Genomic DNA, 21,628 nt, shown 5'->3' with positions numbered 1-21,628 from the left:
TCCCTTCCATTTCATCCTGTGTCTGAGGTAAAAGAGAAAACCTTTCCCTTGATGTTGTACACTCAGACTCTCATTTCCATCTGGTTGTAAGTCGTATCATTTGTTATCAGTTTTGTGTACCAGCATCCACTCCTTGGGTATCCCACATGCAATACAGCTATCCATGGATCTCAGATTCTTTGTGAATATTCTATATTTTCAGAATTTTATTTATTTAGTTTTGATGAAAAATGAATGGCTCGTTCCCTCATTGTCCAATAGTGAGGATACATTGACACATCCAGGCTAGCTCTGCCTCCTTTGGTAAAGTCAACTAGTTCATATATAACTGTATATATACTATAACAGATGTATAACTATATATGACTATATGTACTATATAACTATCATGTAACATCTAAACCAAGCTCATTTTGCATATTGAATTATATGATGTAGACATGCATTATGATTTAAAGGGGAAGGAATTATCAAGACACATGATAGAACAAGGTATCCTTAGGTAAGCAGGAAAAAATATATATATAAACGAGTAACTGAAGTATTTAGCAACACATAGCTATCTTAATGCACATCTTTCTGAATGAAAACAAGAGACAATTAGACTTATGAGCCTGACATAGAGAAATACTTGTTTAAACATTCCCAGTGTATTACGATCAGTCCCTGCATTCTGAAAGATCTATTAAGAAAGACCATTCCAAAAACATTTCAACAAGCTAACTTTGTCAGCTTGGGTTGGGATTTTTAATACTTCTTTATAACATGGAGTATGCTATGGATATAAAATAGTAAATAATAATTTTAATCAAATAATGCTAAATTTTAAAATATCTTTGTATTTATATCAATAAACAGTATTATTACTGCTCTGTTTTTGTTGGCTCAGTAAAAATAGCCAATACTTACATCATTATGTCTAATGGATTTATATTGATAATTCAGTTTGCAATAGAAGAGTCACAATTTATGTATTCAAGCACATAAATCCATGGGCAGCACTGTCTGTAAATATGAGTAATTAAGCTGCAAAGTTATTCTCCAGACTTTTTTTTATATTATTTATTTTATTCCAATCCTAATACCAACAAATAAGTACAGAGAAAATCTATGCTATTTGTCTGAACTGTAAGCAGACATATTTTGATTGCCATGCATGAGGATTTGCCTGTGTTAAACCACCATAATAAATACAGTCAACAAATATGGTACGATTTATATGTAAACTACAGAGTGACTACTTGTATTTAAGCAGTTTTACATACATGGAGTATATCCAATAGATGTATATTCACCCTATTAAAACAATACTGCTTGTGTAGGTAACAACTCTAAAATCAAGGTAAGTAGAATGGAATTTGATATTTTTGTTGTTGTTATTGTTTTCTGAATTATTTATTTTTTTATTCTTGATTTTGGCAGTCTACATATATTGTTATAATATTAAAATATTTGTCTGAGAGTACCTATAAATTACTATGCACAATCATGAATACAAGTGTTCAATCAAAAATATGCCAAGTCAATTTCATTGCAAATGTATATAGCCCATAATACATTCAGAATTAACATAAAATTGCATAAAGTGATAGATATTTGACTCCACAGAGTTCCTGCTGCTGTCATTTCAACACTGCTTTATAACTAGTTTTAACATTATCAGTGTTCATTACAGATTTGGTATGTAAATATGTAGATTAAATGAGGACGAGGTCATAACTCAAGCTTTCTATGAATACGAAAATGCTAAGCTTTATATAGTATGTTGAATACTCTGAAGCAGATTCATCACAGCTGTAATTATTTGATCATGTGTTTTTTTCTTTGTGTAATACCAAAATATATTTACCATAAATTACATAACTTATATGTGCCTACAAAGTACAGTGTATATATATATGTATGAAATATATATATATAATGTTTTCGTTTAAAAAATAAAGTTGAGTCACTGTCTTTAAAGGTATTGCTTCCAATATTTACTCCAATCTACCATTTGTACTTCCTTCTAATAAGAAATGCCATTCTTACAGGACAATATGTAATTATGCTAATGATAGAATGTTAAATACAGTTGATAGTCTTAGTTTAAAAATACAACTAGATTTAAATTGTTGTTTCATGGTATGCAGATGCACACAGGAAAATAAAACAATTCTCAGTATAAGTCCTGAAAAAGAATGAGTACTGTCACAGCTGGGATTAAATCAGAAAACTATTTAATAAAACATCAGCAATGTTGTTACAGCTGCCCCAAAATGTCACCAACCAGTGAAGCTCATTTCCCAAAATAATTTACTTACTGCTTTTTACTGCAATCTTGTCCTCCTCAGCTTTCTACCTCCTACAAAAGCAACACATAAAAGACCAAAGAATCAGATTTAAGGACTGTCATAGACATAATCTTTCTGTTTAATTGTAGTTCCACATCCTCTAATATATCAGTGTGTTTGTTTGTTCATGCAATAGAAAGTCTCCAAAAGCTTCTCTCATTCTCTCCTTTATCCAGAGTAGAGGAAAAGAAGCTACCAGCAATGCTGAACTTCATGTGTGCTATCAGAAAGCTCTTTTATCATCTACTTAGAAAAGTCTAAGGAGCACAGAGTGGGTGGCAAGTATCAATCTTCTTTTCCTATAGCCAAAGATTAATGAATGTTCAGAAACTATTGCATACTGTGAGGTTCATAGTTTATGTTGTTATTTTCTGCAATATGAGGACAAGCTGCACTGACATATTCTCTTTATTTTATATTTTTTTTAACTGTGTAGTTCACTTGAAACCGTCTTGCGAATGTATCCAAAAGGTAGATTTCAATTCTCACTCATTACCAGCTAGATGTGCCATATTATGTTAGCATCTACTCATTACCAAAAAGATAGAAACTATATCCTGCATAGAAACTACACAAATCTACTTGAAAATCTTATGATCTTTGTCAACATAAAATGCATGTGATTTTTTTTGACCTGAGAAGTAATACTCTCCCCAAATGCAAGGATCATTTGGTAACTTTAAAAAAAACAAAATCAAACAAAAAACTCCATTAAACTCCATTAAAGGTAACAATCCTGTATTTAATACTTTATAAGGACCACGTGATAAATCATGTCTTCAAACTACTTTCACAAATAACCATCTATATCATGAGAGACATGTTTGAGGAAAGGGTTATGAAAGCTCAGAAAGTAACTACAGGAGACTGTAGTTATAAATAAAAAATAATAGTATTTCATATTATTTTATATATCATATATGATATATCATATATATTTATTATATATTTTATATTATTTTATATATTCATATATATAACATATATTTGTTGTATATTATTATATTTCATATAGTATTAACATATATAATATGTAGTTATAATACAAAATAATAGTATTTCCAATTTACAGGAAGTCAGGGCAACTTCACATTTCTGTTGGAACTTCTGCCCTGTTTCTAACTGATATACTTCTTGTTCTTCAAGAAGTATATCTTTTGTGTTCAGTTTTTAGATGTTTGAAAATCAAAAAGTGAATGCAGAATCCCTTCTTTGTCATTTCTTGAAAATTTCTAGGAATTGTTGTATCATTTAAAAAATAACAGTAAATACAGCAAACCTCTTACAGATCACAGTTAGATTAGAAGACAATTACCCAAATGTACAAGTAAATGTCAATTATGAACGTGTATGTAACCTGATTTTTCAATATCTCTATGCTACACTGCAGGAGCTGTCTCCTGATTGCTTTTAGGTCATATTAATAAAAATGCATTAGCTTAACAGAATTTAAGCATCCACTGAAATGCAGACTAAACTGTATTAAATGCAGGCTAAATTATATTATTCTTATCTTAACAAGTAGTACATTTTAAAGTGCAACAGCCTGCACTGAACATTTACTGAGCTACTACTGGTGCAAATTTCACCCTTTTTGCAAGTAGAGTCCTTGATTTACCAGCAGGAAATCTTGAAGATTTACAAGTAGCAGGTACATTTGAATGCTATTGTCAAGTTTACTATAGATTTATATACTTCCTGTACCAACAATTAAGTGTCACTTATCAACTTAGTTTAGCTCCATCTAAGAAAGATTGCAGGAAGAAGACACTAATAAACATTACTTTTGCTGTCACCTGGAGACATCCTTGCATTAAATAGCAGAGCAAACTAGCAAGTGGGTGTACATATGTCTAAAATGAGAATATGTAGAGTAGCACTTTTCAGAAAAACTGTAAATAACTTATTTTTGTAAACCAGTCCATTAAAGCTATGTGCCATTTTTTCCTCACTTGTCATGTATCCTCTGCCTCATACTAAAAGAACACTCGTATGCAACATATTATGTGTGTATGCACGTGTGTGTGTGTGTGTGTACAATACACATATACACTAAGCTCCAAATCTGCCTATTAAAGGAGAACATTAACTGTAGTAATATTAATTTACATTTTAGGCATAACATTATACGTATGTGTCTTATACTTCAGACTGTGCAACCAAGCTAAATATCAACTTCTGTTAATTTATTAAGATAGAATGTGACTGAAAAATATTTTAAATAGTAACTTCAGTTTCATTGCTTCTGAACTCTGAAGTGTTTCATTTGCAGCCTCAACACTATTCTTTTAGAACAGTCATTGAGAAACTCCATTAGAGTAGTTTTGAATCCTTTCATTTCAGCCCATTCCTTCCCAATTGCTCTTTTTGCTTTTCCAAAGGCTCTGTCTCTTTCTGGGAAAAAATAAAAAAATCCTCTTTCTAAAAATAGGTTTCATAATATTACTGATATTCCTGATGAAACTAGCCAGGGAGTAGGGAAATTGAACCATTTCATTGAATCTCCAAGAGTAATAATTCATTGGAAACATAAAAAATGTTACTGCTAATGCAGCTTCACAGAAAAGGTGAACTGAAGATGCAAAAAGAGAAGGGAGTTGCAAATTACTGAATCCATCACCACAAAAGCTGGCTTTACTCTGAAAGCATAAGGCAGAAGCAGTTCAAATTGGAGTAAGAAAAGTAAGATGTCTAAATATGAAAGACTAGTTAACAGTCGACTGAACATGAGAAAAGAACAGAACCCTTAAACCTGAGAAAAATGTTTCTACTGAGACAGAGAATGACGTGATTTAGATAGAACCATCTGATGCTTCTTTCATTTTTTCTCTTTGTTTCCACATATCATTTGCTTGGTTTGATCACAACAGAAGCAACAAGAAGAAAAGGTGTCCTATCCACCAGATAAATCGTATTTTCTCAGTCCCTGATAGATTCATGTGGCACACAATACAGAGAATTAAAGTCAGGTGCCCTTTAGAAATTTAATGAAACAATGGAAACGTGTTTTCCTTTGTAACAAGGAAGGCATTGCACTGAATAAACAATAAAATCAATTATATTAATGCAATACAAACACTAATTAGCTAAGGTTATTACATTTTGTTTAATTTGACCTTCAAAAATTACAGTAATCAGCTAAATATCAGAAAAGAATAATTTAAACCATGAAAACCAATTAGTAAAATCATCTACTTGTTTTATATCAATTATCTTATGATATATGAACTATAATTCAGGCAGAGGGAGAAACAAAAATATACAACTCATCAGTGAAGAAAGTAAATCCCACAGTACTCGAGATGTGGTGTCAACAGAGCAGAATACAGGAGGACGATCACCTCCCTGGTCCTGCTGGCTGCACTATTCCTGATACAAGCCAGGATGCCGTTGGCCTTCTTCACCACCTGGGCACACTGCCTGCTCATGTTCAGGTGAGAATCAGTCAGCACCTCCAGATCCTTTTCCTCTGCACAGTTTTCCAGTCACTCTGTCCCAAGTCTGTAGCACTGCATGGGGCTGTTGTGATCAAAGTGCAGAACCCGGCACTTTGCAAAGACTGAAGCCATGTTGAACTTCATCCTGTTGGCCTCTGCCCATTGACCCATCCTGTCCAGGTCCCTCTGCAAGGCCTACCTACCCTCCAGCAGATTGACACTTCCCACCAACTTGGTGTTGTCTGCAAACTTACTGAGGGTGCACTCAATTCCCTCCTCCAAGTCATCAATAAAGATATTAAAGAGTATGGGCTTCAACACCAGCCCCTGGGGAACATCACTGGTGATTGGTCGCCAGCTGGATTTCACGCCATTCACCACCGCTCTCTGGGCCAAGCCATCCAACCAGTTTTTAACCCAGCAAAGAGTGTAGCTGTCCAAGCCATGGGCTGCCAGCTTCTCCAGGAGAATACTATGGGAGACATGTCAAAGACCTTGCTGAAGTCTAGGTAGACTACATCAACAGCCTTTCCCTCATCCACCAGGTGAATTACCTGGTCATAGAAAGAGATGAGGTTGGTCAGGCAGGACTTGCCTTTCATGAACCTGTGCTGACTGGGCCTGATCCCCCAGTTGTCTCACACATTGTGTGATTGCATTCAAGAGGCTCTGTTCCATCAGCTTTCCTAGCACCGAGGTCAGGCTGACAGGCCTGTAGTTCCCTGGGTCCACCTTGCAACCCTTCTTATATATGGGCGTCACATTAGCAAGTCTCCAGTCATCTGAGATCTCTCCAGATGCCCATGACCACTGACAGATGATGGAAAGCGGCCCAGCAGTCACATCCACTGACTCCCTCAGCACCCTTGGGTGCATCCCATCAGGTCCCATAGATTTGTGGGTGTCTAGCTTGCCTAAATAACCTCTAACCCAATCCTCTTCAACCAGGAGAAAGTCTTCCTCTCTCCAGGTTTTCTCTCTTGTTTCTGGGCTTGGTAGTGCATAGGGGCTAGTCTTAGCAGTGAAGACTGAAGCAAAGAAGGGATTCAGTAACTCCACCTTCTCTGTATCTGCCATCTCCAAGGCACCCACCCATTTGGCAGCTCACCTACATTTTATTTAGTCTTCCTTTTGCTGCCGATGTATTTGAAAAATCCCTTCTTGTTATCCTTGATGTCTCTTGCTAAATTTAATTCTAACCAGGCCTTGTCCTTCCTCATTGCATCCCTGCATTCTCTGACAACGTTCCCATATTCCACCCAAATTGTGTGTCCCTTCTTCCACATCATGTACGCATGTCATCTACCTGGACTTGTGCAAAGCATTTGACATTTTCCCCCATGATATCCTAGTCTCTAAATTGGAGAGACATGGATTTGATGGATGGATGGACCACTTGGTGGATAAGGAATTAGCTGGATGGTTGCACTCAAAGAGTTGCGGTCAATAGTTCAATGTCCAGGAGGAGAACAGTAACAAATGGTCTTCCTCAGGGGTCAGTATGGGAATCGGCAGTATTAACATCTTTGTTGGTGACATGGGCAGTGTGATTGAGAGCACCCTCAGCAAGTTTGCCAATGACACCAAGCTGTGTGGTGCGGTTGACATGCTGGAGGGAAGGAATGACATCCAGAGGTACCTGGACATGCTTGAGAGATGGGCCTGTGAGAACCCCATGAAGTTCAACAAGGCTAAGTGCAAGGTCCTGCACCTGGGCTGAGGCAATCCCAAGCACAAATACAGGCTGGGTGGAGAATGCATTGAGAGCAGCTCTGAGGAGAAGGAGTGTTGTCTGACAAGAATCTCAACACGAGCCGGCAACGTGAGCTTGCAGCCCAGAAAGCCAACAGTATCCTGGGCTGCATCAAAAGTAGTGTGGCCAGCATCTCCACGGAGGTGATTCTCCCCCTGTACTCTGCTCTTGTGAGATCCCACCTGGAGAGTACTGCATTCAGCTCTGGGGCCCCAGCACTAGAAGGACATGGACATATTAGAACAAGTCCAGAGGAGGGCCACATAGACAATCAAGGGGATGGAACAACTCTCCTATGAAAACAGGTTGAGAGAGCTGGGGTTCTTCAGCCTGGAGAAGAGAAGGCTTCGGGGAGACCTAATATCAGCTTTCCAGTACCTACAGTGGGCATACAGAAAAGCTGGGGAGGGACTCTTTGTCAGGGGGTGTAGTGATAGGAGAAGGAGTAACAGCTTTAAACTAAAAAATGGTAGATTTAGATTAGACATGAGGGTGGTGAGGCACTGGAACAGGTTTCCCAGAGAAGTTGTGGATTCCCCATCCCTGGAAGTGTTCAAAGTCAGGTAGGATGGGGCTTTGAGGAACCTAGTTTAGTGGAGGGTGTTCCTGCTCACAGCAGAGAGGTTGGAATTAGATTTTTTTTAAGGTCCCTTCCAACCCAATCCATTCTGTGATTCTATGATTCTATGATTCTTTCTCTAAATCATAGTAATGCATCTTTTTGTGAAATATGCATAGCATAGTCATCAACAATGAAACAAAATGGTAAAATATGGCAAAAAATATGATTTGGTAAAATGTGAGAGTTTTAAATTAAAAAAATGCTTTTATATTTTTAAAAAATGTGTCATGAATTTTAGGAAATATTTTGGTAAGTTTCATACAATTTCTACATCTTGGAGAAGACAGAAGTATACACATTTCAGAATAGTCTAATCATTCAGATATTCAGTGGGCTCATAGAAATTAAAGACAGAAAGATTTCCCATCTGCATTATTTTCATTCAGACAATCTTTGCGTTTTAGCTTAAAAAAACAATATTCTTGGATTCATATTTAGTGTGAGATATACACGTGGTTGGGCTGCCTGCATGGAATCATCTCAGAGACACTTCTGCCTTTTCTTTCTCCCACTCTGTCTCTCCCTCTCATTTTGTTTAGACTATTTAAACACTTTTTTTTCAATTACCAGTATTTTAAATTGTAACAATTTATTAGAGGCTTAGGTTTCAGCTTGGGAAAAAAAAAAAAAAAAAAGAAAAAAAGTGGAAAGCATGTAAAAGCTTTGAGCTTGTTCATACCGTTTTAAGTCCACATTACTTTTTTGTCTTCAAACTTTAAAAATAACTATAACATTTACAATATAAAAGAAAAGATATATGGGAGTGGAATTGATCAAAAATGTCTCTAGTTTTCTGAAGGTGACATTTTCCACCTCAGGGGTATTCCCAGAAAATCAATGGAGGGCCCTTCTGGAGGTTTTTTGAATGCTAATTTTCCCAGGACTCGCACAGCACGTACAGCGCATGCAAACACTGCTTCTAGAAGAGTTATCCAGTTATCTCATTTTACTAATTTGCAATGGAGTGCCTGACTCCCCTTTATAAGAAATAAATATTTTCTATAAAATTGTTACTGAATTACATTATTTTTTTTTCACTCGTCTAATTAAACCCTGGATAAATTTTTCCTGTGAGTAAGTCACTGTTCATCAACAGGAAACTGGATCACGATAAGAGCTTTGTGTAAGAAACACAGAGTTGAGAAAAATGGTTTGAATCATAGATCGTACCCAGGTATCTGCTGTGTTTAAGTCTACCCACTGAGTTCACTGTATGATAGAAGTGTCATTAAGGCTGTAGTTTTCAAAAGCTGATACTTTCCACCTATGTGATGTACCCAGATTGGTCATGGACACCACAGAGATAGAGGTAGGGGAAAAGTTAATTTATACCTAAGCAAAATCCTAATGTGCATTGTCAGATTGGAGATGGCCTCGAACGCTGTGCTTTTTGGACATGGAAAGATTGATGTAACCATTTCAGTCTAGAAGGGGAAAAGAGAAAATTTGTTCCATGCTCCTTTGTATTACAAGGTACAGAATGCTCTCAGTCTCTAACAAATTAATATAAAACTCCAAAACCTTCAAAATTATGATTTGTGACAAAACAAGACCAGCAGACATTAAAATGCTTACCAGTGTCCTTGGTGCCTGTAACAGCAGGGTTCATGATAGACGACGATGTTATGAAGAGTTATTTAGTACTTTTTCTTCCAGAGTTATAAGCTTCCAGGTGAAGCCATCTGGTATTAAGTAGCCACATTTCATAAACTGCAAAGCTTTCTTGCATGGCAGCAAAGAGTGTCATGGACATACTTTGCATGTTAAACAGGGAGGCCCTCCACAGTTTGGCTATGTAAGAAAACCATTGCTGCCCAGATCAAACCCCTTGTCAGTTCTGAGAAAAAAGAGTAATTTAAGTGCTTTCTGTTCTTAGCATGCATAGAGAAATTGTTAATTAGACTCATTACAAAATTGCATCTCCCCCAAATTTAAAACATATCTCATATAGCAATCTTATCCAACTGACACTAAAAATATATATTTTTCTCCTTTTGCACGCCTTTTTTTTTTTTTTTTCCCCTGAAATTCAGAACAGATTAAAGCAGTGGAGTTTTATTGCTTTTCTTCCTTTCACTATTTCAGTCCATTATCTCCATAGAGCTTCTTAATGTGAACATCTAAGTTTTACTGTGAGCTCTTCAGTGATTAAAGTATGATTTTTCAATGAGGCACAGGCTATTTTTCTCAGGCTTTCCAAGATGAAGGGAAAGTTGTATCCAAAATAGAAAACTACCTGTCAGAAACAGTACAATGCACCTAAACAAAACCTCCTAAACTGTCATTAAAGTTTGTTTGTTTTCTTCTCCTCCCCACCCCCCAACCTTAGAAACTAATTTAAATGATCACAATGAATTAAAATGAATACTTTGTAACATAAGCCCATGTTATGAAAATATGCCTCAGGCTCATTCATGAATACATTTGAGAATATATTTTTTCCTCAGTCATGTTCATTTGACTTTTACACTATATTTGCAAGCATATAACTTAAAATCAAATTCTGTCACTCTTGCTTATAAGGATTCTTCATTAAGATTACTAACCTAATATGAAGTAATTTCATATTCTTCACCAAAAGCAGTTCTTACTATTACAACTAATAGTAGCAGAATATAGCTATCATTTTGCTACATATGGTATATATAAAAATAAATTTAAATATTGTTGGTTAAAACATTATTTTCATATACATTATACTAAAATATCTTTTTTTTTTTTCTATACAAGGTAAGAAATGCAGTAAGGGGCTTGTAATTCTGAAGAAGGGAATAAGAAATCATATCTTATGTTTCTCTACTGGTAGATATCTAGAAATGAGTGTGTCATATTATAAAATATGTATTTTATCTGCTTGTTTAGAAACATGTTTTCCTGTTTATGTGTTTCTGGTGTCCGAAATATAACATAAACTCTTCTCTTTTGAATATAATTCTACAATTTCTTGTTAGCATTTTTTTTTTTAGAAGTATAAGAGTTTTAGGGTTTATCACATAAATATATTGTGTTTATATAAATACAGGGACAAATTAACACAAATTGTTGGTATCATCAAATGAACTGCAGAGGCATTAATTGATAGAAATAACTGTTCTAGATTGTAGTGACTTGGATAAACAGATCATAATTATTCTGAGAATTGATTCTGTTTTGCTTTATGTGTAATAAAACGAATCAACAGTTCATTTAACTATTTTTTCTTTCTATGTAGAATATTTATCAAAAAGACCCATGGAAGTTTCTGCACATTTAAAAGCGTCTATGTATCATTGTATAGCTAGACACAAGGTAGAGAGATTTCAGATGGAATCAACATATACCCATGCTCCATAAATTACTAGAAAATTATACAGAAGTTCTGTAATAGATAAAAAAAAATACTTATCTTTCTGACCAGTTATGTCTTGAACTTGCAGTGATTGTGATGCTGCATGTTGATTGAACTGCTTATACATTTTCATTGTTATAGTTCATCTTTCTCCTAGGTGGTAATAGAACCATATTTATTTATTTATTTATTTATTTATTTATTTATTTTCTCAGTTGTCAGTGAAGATGAAAGCTGTGTGCCTGCTAAGGAAAATATTTTTTGGGAGTCTATGTAGTCTGGTTCATCTCACATATTTCAAACTTGGTTCCTTTTTCCTTCCCTGATCAAGACACACTCATAACTGCAGGCACACCATAAGATACTTATGAGGAATAACACTGGCTATGCAAAAGCTCTCTAAAGCTTTTCTCCTATGCATTGCTAAGCCTATCATGTATATATTCAGTCCCCTAGAGTTACATCTGTGCCATAATAATTGTGAGTTATGTAGCTCTTGAGAAAATTCAGGAAGATTAATGGAACTCTCTTACTGTGGAAGAATGCTCACACAAAGGGCTCTTTTAGTCACTAGTCCTGATGCTTCATGTTTGAAGTATGATTTTGCATTTTGTTGTCAGGTTTGCTACTAGACAGTCTGAGGTTTTAAGAGGCCTAGTTAGCTGGAGTGACTTGCATTCACATATGTGTTATCATTTGTGAACTGCATTGCAACTATCTTTGCATTGCTCAGTTTACTCTAGGATGTATTAGTGATTAATCTATATACCTTAATCATCCCTAGAAGAAGAATAATTGATTTTTTTCTCTTGCAAATGCTACTGTTTCAGATGGTTTACCATCTCAGTTCCTTTTACACAGATACCTGTTACGAGTCAATGGCCACTGAATAATGGGTACTCTACCTGTGAAAACAGATGGAATGAGACATTGTATTTCCATATTTATTTCATATTGTAATGCTGGCAATAAGAGTGTTTAAAATAACTCAATTTGCTTAGGTTCAAATTTATTGATTTTTTTATATTAGTTTCATCATGAGTAATAAGTGGTCTTCACCTTGAAATCTTGTATGAGTCATATTTTTTTTATTATTTGATGCTTCCACGGGATATGGCATGTGAAAGTATATTGAAAGATTTCTTTTTCTTTATATATATATATATATATATATTTAATATCTGTTTTTGAGTGATTTCACTTGTCTATAACCTCTTGATGATTGGGCTGAAGGATCAGACAAGAATCTGATTGTTTATTATTTGAGACAAATTTTTACTCTTTTTGTAAAAGATGTTTCCTCTGGCAAAAGGCTGTGCTGAGAGAACACAAATATTGTATCAAGAATAGCTGCTGCACTAGTTATTTTTGGTATAGTAGTTACCCTATCTCTGTCACCTATCACATCACTTCCAATAGGCTGAATGTGTACATAGCCGAGTCTTTAAAATCATACCTGTCCATTAAAAACGAGTCCTTCAAAACTGTACTATCTTCTCTGCAGAAACATCTAGAAACATGAGATACATGTTTTGACAGGATAAGTAGCTAAAAAAATAATAATAATAATAATATTTTACCTCTAGTGTTTTTAAAATTTGTATTTATATATATATATTAATGCTCTACTATTTTATTGATTCTTTTTATTAAAAAAAATAAAAGCCATTTTCGCAATTATGTGCAATACAGACGATTTTGTGCAGGTATATGCAATGTTACTCTGAAATATTTTGAAATGGTGCAGTATTTAACTCAAATAATTAGCTGTAAGAATTCCATGGATGTAGATTTTATGTTAATCCTGGATATCAGTGACATGGTCTTATAAGGAAGTTTGCTGCTTCCTTTCACCATTATACCTCTGACAGTCATTAACTCATAGTGTTTGCATCTGTTTATTACCGATGTGTTTCAAAACTATTTTTTTTTTCTAATATGTAACCCAAATTGCTAATGTTATCACCCATGTTTAATTTCAGCACTTTTTAGCCTTGTTAGACAAAGGTCATTCTTCCATATGAACATGATAATAGTAGTATCCCACTAAACTGTCTTTTGCTGCTTGATGCAATTCCAGTTGAAATTCTAAAAGGTAACACCAGCTAGCACAACATTAAGGACCTCTTTTGACATGTTACTTTAACCACGGTGGTGTTTCGTGGGCAAGCAGAGACTTAGCAAGTTTGATTTAAAAAATACCTACAAACTCAACCACTGATATGTATCTAAGCAAAATGGTAGGCAATTAACATCTTTCAGTTCTGTAGCCAATTAGTGTGAAAGATTAGTTTTGTTCATTTTTGTTTGTTTGTTTTTCCCCTTGTTTCATTGCCATTAAAATGTTAGGAAATGGGTCTGTTGTGGTTTAACCCGGGCGGCAGCTAAACACCACACAGCCGTTCGCTCACCATTCCCCCTCCCTCTCTGGGATGGGGGAGAGAAACGGGAAAGTGAAGCCTGTGAGTTGAGATAAAGACAGTTTATTAAGACAGGAATATAATAATAACGATAATAATAATAATAATAATAATAATAATAATAATAATAATAATAATAATAATAGTATTACTAATAATAATGTGTTCGAAACAAGTGATGCACAATGCAATTGCTCACCATCTGCTGACCGATGCCCAGCCTATCCCTGAGCAGCCGGCCCCCCACCCCGGCCAGCCGCCCCTATATATTTTTTAGCGTGACGTCAGATGGTATGGAATACCCCTTCGGCCAGTTTGGGTCAGCTGTCCTGGGTCTGTCCCCTCCCAGCTCCTCCTGCACCCCTAGCCTGCTTGCTGGCAGGACAGAGCGAGAAGCTGAAAAGTCCTTGGCTTGGTGTAAGCACTGCTCTGCAACAATTAAAACATCAGCATGTTATCAGCGCTCTTCTCATCCTAATCCAAAACATAGCACCCTACCAGCTACTAGGAGGAAAATTAAATCTGTCCTAACTGAAACCAGGACAGGGTCATACTGTTTGTAACATTAACTTCGTTATAGGGAGTTATAGGGAATGCCATTACCACAAGTGATCTGTGATGACAGTTAGATGTACAGAATCATACTAAAGAATTAATGCATAAAGTGATATCATTCAAATGCTTTTTATGACATTGCAGTTAGTAATTTTTAATTTCGTCTCTATTGAGAATTCTTTAATTTCATAGGAGACTGGATTGTGATTATTTTGTGTATTTATGTGGACTTTATTATTTTGAGTAGCAACTTTATATCCAAAGGAAAATCATATAGATCAAACAAGGTGCTAAAAAACCCTCAGGAGGAAAGATGAAAACAACTCTACTACTAAGTGCATTCAAAATTTAGAATAGATGTCCCATCTCTCTGGTGCGTACCAAAATCACTGGAATATTAGGTTTGCTGATACCGTGCTCCTTTATTTCTTCCTCCTAGAGCTTCCCTACTTAGCAAGAGTTTAGTCAGTGGTCATATAGAAAGATGGTCTCATTTGAGATACTTGGAGTTTATCCAATTTAAATGCATAAAAGACAGCACGCTTATGACAGAATACCTTGTATCTAATTGTCTAACATGCATTAATAATGTTATGGACTAAAATTGCCTCAAACAGAGGGGAGAATTAAATTCCTGTATCTCATTTAGTTGTTCTAATCACTGAGTTATCAGCAAGTGAGGAACACTTCTCCACTATTTTGAGAAACTTTTATTTTTTTCCTTTTCCCAGCCTAGTTGGAGCTTTACCTCTGAGTTGCTACTAGATAGCCTATAAAAAAAAAAATATTTGTATTGCCTGATTGCCTGCACTGTACATATGTACATACTGCTCCTTCACAGTTCTCCATGCCCTAACAACACCCACGTAATTCAGGCAAAAGGTGCAGGTATCCCAGTGTGTGATTCCAGAAGTGCCCAGGGAAGAACATAAGAGCAGGGCAAGCATGTAATGATGCTTCTCTAGGACAACCTTCCAACTTCCAGTGATCTGTGACCTGTGACATTTCTGAGTCAGAAAAGGTATTTTCTGCCTTTAATAGTTTTTTTAGTTCAATTTAATACTACAGAGTCCCAACACTGGAAGGCATAGCAATTGGTCATTTTCTATTCTTTCATGCTTCTGTTTCAATTTTCCTGTTTACCTGTCTTCACAGGGCAGTTTAGGTGAGGTCAAAATTTAATCTAAATTTATTTATTAAGCAGGTTATATGTGGGAGGCGTTTTCTGTTCTAGGATTCCTCCTCTGCGACACACAGACACTACACACTGACACCAATGAAGGCTCCAGACCTTCTGGTCCAATTCGTATTCACATCATAGACTGTGGGAATAGTACATAGGGAATAGTACACAGTCCAACTGGTAGACATGACAAAGTCTTAGCTGTTGGATGGGCCCATACATGAAATGGTTCTCTCTCGGTCTCAGTTTATATTCCTTTCATCTACTTTTAGCTAATTATAGCTTTATAATTAGATCATCAATGGAAGCCAACAGCCTTGCTAATCATGTTTTCTTGGGCAAATGTATTAGATTTTCTCCATACCTAAAGACAACTTAGTGGTTGATTTTTGATCAAGATTTTTGTCATCCTCTGGTCTCCCATCCCAAAAGTGCTATAAAAAGTGCTAGTAACAGTCACATAACAAAGTTTGACTATTGATTATTATTTTTCCACCTCATAATGGATTAAACCAGAGATAGACAGATGTAGTCAAGGTCTCATTTTGTTTTTTTGAGCAGTGCTTTCTTTTGTTTTCTTTTGTTTTGTTTTGTTTTGTTTCAGAATAGGGGAGCAGTCTATTTTCAAGCTAGAGAGAAGCTTGAATTCTTGTGGAACTCTTAGTCTCATGCAGAAGCTCTTCTACACCTCCAGTACTCTTTGCCCTTCCCCATGCATCTCATGATAGAGAAATTTCCCTAATGTCCTCTTTTCCTCATTAAAAAGCTTACTCTGAAGCTATTTGCACAGGAACAGTTCTGTAGCTATGATTTTGCTCTTTTTTGTTGTTGTTGTTTCTGGGACATACCACAGCAGATGTCCAACTTCACATAAAGAAGATTATTTCAACACATTATTCAGGGAACTAACACCTGTCATCTAGTGCCAGGTCACTGTCTGAGAAGCTGTCTCCAGCAGGGAAGACTGGATTAGGGAGGCTTTCCACTCTGTCTCTTGCCAGTTTTCATTCCAAATCCATGACTGCAGTAAATGCCTGAGAAAACATCAACTACATATGCCTACTAGATGCATTTTGAGATAAAGAGGTAACAGTTTTTCAACTGGGTCCTGAATTTCTCAAAGAATGTAAGCCAGTATGCATTACTAAACCTTGCTGCACCTTGTACAAACTGTGCAAATTCAATGATGATCTACCTCAGGGCCAATAACTTTATGGTCAGTTCTGCTATTCTTATGATCACCATCAAATTTTCTTTAAAACCAACATCACATTTCTCATCTGCCTGTCCATGGTTATCCAGACAGTATTGGGCAAGCCACAGTTAGAAGTTCAGCTATTTCACTGCCATGTTCTTCTAGAACTGGTGAAAAATGTCATGGCAACTGAGTCACTCACAGAGGCGATTTGCGGTGGGTGGGCATATTCAGCAGCGGAGCAGGAGATGGCAGGATAGAGGGGGTGGTCATGAGCCAGCGCAGCCCAAGGGGAGTGCAGAGGGAGCCAGGGGCCAAAAGCTTGTGCAAGGTAGGCTGACATGGTGTGAGTGGGGCCAGCAGTAATGGCAGCCACGCCCTGCTCCTCCATAGGCAGCCTCTAGGGAGCACAAGTGACCAGAAGTGCAGTGAAGAGAGCTAGCAAAAAGGGCATAGTGCATGAGCCAGGGCATGACATGGCAGCTCACCCGGGAGGGCTGCTCCACTGGCCGAGCAGGAGGCACCAGGTACACCAAGTATGCCTTAACACTGCAGCCAGATCTGCACAAACCAAGGGTGAGCACCCTACCTGATCCTCAAGGCAGAATGGTGGGCACTTGTCTCAGGGCAAAGGCTGCAGCTCTGGCTGCATGGTAACTACCCCAGTGGTGGCTGATGCCTCCACCCAGACAGAACTTCTGAGGGGTGAGGCTGCAGTGCAGACTTCTCACCGCTGGAAGTGCCTACGTCTTAAAAAGGGCATCACCCTCTATGTCAATGAACATTTGGAGTGCATGGAGCTCTGCTTGGGGATGGATGAGGAGCTGACAGAAAGCTGATGGGTCAGGCAGGGCAAGGACAGGGGATATTATAGTGGGAGTGCTGGTGTCCATCAGTGCTGGTCAGTCTTTAAGCATTGCCTCCTAAAAGCATAAGATCAGGCGATTCCAAAATATTGGAAGTCAGGCAAGCGGGACAGGCGGCCAGCCTGGCTGACCAGGGATCTTCTACTGGAGCTTAGGCAAAAAAAGAAAGTGTATGGCTGCTGGAAGGAGGGTCAGGCGATGAGGAAGTAATACAGGGATGCTGTTAGTGTTTGTAGGGAGAAAATTCATGTGGCCAAAGCCCAACTACAGTTGAAGCTGGCCATGTCTGTGGGAGACAATAAAAAAGGTTTTTTTAGATATGTGAACAGAAAAATGAGAACCAAAGAAAATATAGATCCGCTACTAGATGGGGAAGGTCTCCTCACAGACAAGGACATAGGCAAAGCAGAGATGTTTAACGCCTTCTTTGCCTCTGTCTTCAACACTGATGATGGGCTTCAGGACCCAGGGTACCGTGAGCTGGAGGACCATGATGGTGGGAATGACAAACTCCCAACTGACCTTAGAATATATGCGGGATTTGCTGCTCCACCTGGATCCATACAAGTCCATGGGTCCGGATGGAATTCATCCCAGGGTGCTTAAAGAGCTGGCTGACGTCATCGCGGGACCTCTCTCAAATACTTTTTAATGGTCTTGGGAATCTGGTGAGGTCCCATTGGACTGGAAGCTGGCAAATGTTGTGCCAATTTTCAAGAAGGGTAAGAAAGAAGACCCTAGCAATTACAGGCCTGTCAGTCTCACATCAGTGCCTGGTAAAATTATGGAGAGGATGATCCTTGAAGTTATTGAAGCGCACATGGGGGACAGTGCAGTCATTGGTCCCAGCCAACATGGGTTCATGAAGGGTAGGTCCTGCCTAACAAATTTGATTTCCTTTTATGATAAGATCACCCATCTAGTTGATCAAGGGAAACCAGCTGATGTGATCTTTTTGGACTTCAGCAAAGCTTTTGACACGGTTTCCCATAGGATCCTACGGGACAAAATGTCCAGCATACAACTAAACAAAAACATCATAGGATGGGTGAGCAATTGGCTGACGGGCAGGGCTCAAAGGGTTGTGGTAAATGGGGCCACATCTGGCTGGCGGTTGGTCACTAGTGGGGTCCCTCAAGGCTCCATTTTAGGGCCATTCCTCTTCAATGTTTTTATAAATGATTTGGATGTAGGACTAGAAGGTGTTTTGAGCAAATTTGCCGACAACACCAAACTTGGAGGAGTTGTGGACTCTGATGAGGGTGGAAAGGCCTTGCAGAGAGATCTGGACAGATTGGAGAGCTGGGCGATCACCAACCACATGAAGTTTAACAAAAGCAAGTGCCGGGTCCTGCACCTGGGACGGGGCAACCCTGGCTATAAGTACAGACTGGGCGACGAGACGCTGGAGAGCAGCCCCACAGAGAGGGATCTGGGGGTTGTGGTTGAGAGCAAGTTGAATGTGAGCCAGCAGTGTGCCCTGGCAGCCAGGAGGGCCAACTGTATCCTGGGATGCATCAAGCATGGCATTGCTAGTCAGTCAAGGGAAACGAGGCATTGCTAGTCAGTCAAGGAAAACGAGTCATTGCTAGTCAGTCAAGGGCCGCTCTACTCTGTGTTGGTGCGGCCTCACCTCGAGTACTGTGTGCAGTTCTGGGCACCACAGTACAAAAAGGACATTAAACTGTTGGAGAGTGTCCAGAGGAGGGCAACGAAGATGGTGAAGGGCCTAGAGGGGAAGACATATGAGGAGCGGCTGAGGTCACTGGGCCTGTTCAGCCTGGAGAAGAGGAGGCTGAGGGGGGACTTCATGGCTGTCTACAACTTCCTCGGGAGGGGGAGTGGAGAGGCAGGTGACCTATTCTCCATTATCACCAGTGATAGGATCCGTGGGAATGGTGTTAAGCTGAGGCAGGGTAAGTTTAGGCTAGACATAAGGAAGAGGTTCTTCACCGAGAGGGTGGTCGCACACTGGAACAGGCTCCCCAGTGAAGTAATCACTGCACCAAGCCTGTCTGAATTTAAGGAGAGATTGGACTGTGCACTTAGTCACAGGGTCTATACTTTTTGGGCAGACCTGTGTGGTGCCAGGAGTTGGACTTGATGATCCTTATGGGTCCCTTCCAACTCGGGATATTCTATGATTCTGATTCTATGATTCTATGAGTGTACTATAGGCCACCTGATCAAGAAGACCAAGCAAATGAGGCCCTCTGTAGACAGACAGAAGCAGCCTCACATTTGTAAGCCCTGATTCTCATGGAGGACTTCAACCACACTGATATCTGTGGAGGGACAACACAGCAGGGCATAGGCAATCCAGGAGATTCCTGGAATGCACTGATGACAACTTCCTTCTCCAAGTGATAGAGGAGCCAACAAGGAGAGGTGCTATGCTGGATCTCATTCTCATCAACAAGGAGGGGCTGTTGGGGAATGGGAAACTCAAGGGCAGGCTTGGCTGAAGTGGTCATGAAATGGTGAGGTTTAGGATCCAGGGGGCAGTGAGGAGGGAGCACAGTAAGCTTGCTACCCTGTACTTCGGAAGAACAGATTTTGCCCTCTTCAGGGACCTCCTTGGTAGAGTACCATGGGACAAAGTCCTGGGGGAAGAGGAGCAACGCATCCTAACAAAGCAGAAGTTGGGCAAAAACGCCAGGAGGCCTGCATGGATGAACAAAGAACTCCTGACCAAAGTCAATGAGAAAAAGGGGGCCTACAGAGTGTGAAAGCAAGGACAGATAACATGGGAGGGATACAGAGACATTGTCCGAACAGCCAGAGATCAGGTTAGGAAAGTCAAAGCCCTTTTAGAGTTAAATTTGGCCAGAGAAATCAAGGACAATAAGAAAGGCATCTATAGGTATATCACTGATAAAAGGAAGACTAGGGAAATCTAGTCCTCCACGGAGGTGATTCTCCCCCTCTACTCTGCTTTTGTGAGACCCCACCTGGAGCCCTGTGTTCAGCTCTGAGGCCCCCAGAGCAAGAAGGACACAGAAGTATCAGAACAAGTCCAGAGGAGAGTCACATAGACAGTCAAGGGGCTGGAGAACCTCTCCAGCCAAAGACAGGCTGAGACAGTTGCAGTTGTTCAGCCTGGAGAAGAGAAGGCTCTGGGGAGACCTTATAGTGGCCTTCCAGTACCTAAAGGGGACCTACAGGAAAGCTGGGGAGGAACTCTTTGTGAGGGAGTGTAGTGACAGAAGAAGGAGTAACGGCTTAAAACTCAAAAAGGGTAGATTTAGATTAGATATTTGGAAGAAATTCTTTACTCCAATAAGGAGTAAAGGGGGAGGGTGGTATGAATGAGGGTAGTGAGGCACTGAAATAGGTTACCCAGAGAAGTTGTGTATGCTCCCTCCTTGGAAGTGTTTAAAGCTAGGTTGGATGGGCCTTTGAGCAACCTGGTCTAGTGGGAGGTGTAGGGGGTCGGGATTAGATCATAGAATCATAGAATCATTAAGGTTGGAAAAGACCTCCAAGATCATCTGGTCCAACCATCACCCACTGCCAATGTCACCCACTGAACCATATCCCTAAGCACCAGGAGCAGCCTTTCCTTAACCTCTCCAGGGATGTTGACTCCACCATTTCCCTGGGCAACCTGTTCCAATGCCTGACTACTGTTTCTGAGAAGAAATGTCTCCTAATTTCCAATCTAAACCTCCCCTGGCGCAACTTGAGGCCATTCCCTCTGGTCCTATCACTAGTTATCTGTGAGAAGAGGCTGACCCCCATCTCCCCACAACTTCCCTTCAGGTAGTTGTAGAGAGCAATGAGGTGTCCCCTGAACCTCCTCTTCTCCAGACTAAACAATGCCAGTGCCCTCAGCCGCTCCTCATAGGACTTCTGTTCCAGGCCCCTCACCAGCTTAGTAGCCCTTCTCTGGACATGCTCCAGATGTCCTTGTAGTGAGGGGCCCAAGGCTGAACA

Source organism: Anser anser (assembly GCF_964211835.1).
Source record: "Anser anser genome assembly, chromosome: 2".
NCBI lineage: Eukaryota > Metazoa > Chordata > Aves > Anseriformes > Anatidae > Anser > Anser anser.
Note: the sequence above shows the minus strand (reverse complement) of the source record.